Source organism: Aotus nancymaae, unplaced genomic scaffold (assembly GCF_030222135.1).
Source record: "Aotus nancymaae isolate 86718 unplaced genomic scaffold, 86718_ANA_hifiasm-v0.15.2.pri h1tg000089l, whole genome shotgun sequence".
NCBI lineage: Eukaryota > Metazoa > Chordata > Mammalia > Primates > Aotidae > Aotus > Aotus nancymaae.
Genome location: NW_026988504.1, coordinates 23527693 through 23528997, shown reverse-complemented (window position 1 = coordinate 23528997; position 1305 = coordinate 23527693). Strand labels below are relative to the sequence as shown.

Here is a 1305-nt window from a genome sequence, read left to right as displayed (position 1 = left end):
GAAGGCACTCGGTAAACCTCTGTGGAGGGAAGAAATGACGGATAGGCCGTGATGAGCACAACAGAGTCAATCAGAGAGGACGCAGTTATGGGCCAGGGGTGAAGGGGGAAGATCGGGCTTGGGGTGGGAGGACACCAAAGGGCAAGGGTGTCTGCCAGGTGCTCTGGGGGAAGATAGGTGTCAAGGCCGTCATTGCACATGTGCGCACAATGTTTGAACTCGAGTTCTGCTCCTGTGTGTTCCTCGATAAATAAACTGGCGGTGCCTCGGTTTTTCCTGGGCCAAAAAGAAAGTTTGTAGCTGGTACGTTGGTGCCTGCCTTAAAGTGCCAACTACTCCAGGGGCTGAAGTTTGGGAGGGGGTCCAGGCTGACGCCTGTAATCCCAGCACTTTAGGAGGCCCAGGCGGGTGGATCTCCTGAGGTCGGGAGTTCGAGACCAGCCTGGCCGACATGGTGAAACCCGATACCTCTACAAAGAATACACAAGTTAGCCAGCCGGGCGTGACTGTAATCCCAGCTACGAGGGGGGCTGAGGCAGGATAATCGCTTGAAGCTGGGAAGCAGAGGTTGCAGCGAGCCTAGATCGCATCTTTGCACTCCAGCCTGGGCGAGAAGAGCAGAAATCCATCTCAAAAAGAAGAAGAAAAAAAAAAGACTTTGGGCTTGAGCCCAGCCAGGGCAACACCACTGGCACACCATTTCCTTAGGCCAGTTCGTAACTTTCCAAACCCACTGTAATAAGCACTGAAGTTGAAAAGCCCAAAGGCCCTGTCCGTATGGCAGCATGCTTCCTACCAGTCACAGACCTCTATCATCAGCGAAGCGACGGGAAGAACCAGAGTCACCAGTTCCTCAAGACACTACGTTTATTCTGATCTTGCAAACGCGTTATGTCCCCCGAGGGGGGTGCACCGTTCCTGGAAGTACTGCAATACCAGGTCGATGCGTGGAGTGGACGGAGCAAGCTCCTATTCCATCTCCCTGCTCCAAAAATCCATTTAATATATTGTCCTCGGATAGAGGACGTATCAGATATTAAACTGATAAGAACAGATACTACACTTGATCTTAGCCAAAAGGCCGAGAAGCGATGCTGTCGCCTCCGTCCCCGCCGTCACCGTCCCACCGTCATCCACATTGCAGTCGCGGTGAGAGCCCCAGCCTCGCTCCTTGCCTCATTCTCTTTGTCTCATCCACATCGCTGTTCACGCCATTACACACTCGGGCTCATTTTTTATTCTCCACGTTTTAAAAGAGAAATCTTATACCCTCGCTATTCCCGCGTTTCCGGGCTTTCCTTTCGA

The 1305-nt window shown here is 52.6% G+C and overlaps 1 non-coding gene across 1 annotated transcript; it reads right to left on the bottom strand.

The window, feature by feature from the left end:
• Positions 1 to 902: 902 nt before the first annotated feature.
• On the bottom strand, positions 903 to 1093 carry LOC135271750 (U2 spliceosomal RNA). Its single transcript, XR_010339884.1, has one exon. It is a non-coding gene; the product is annotated as a U2 spliceosomal RNA (small nuclear RNA).
• Positions 1094 to 1305: the final 212 nt, after the last annotated feature.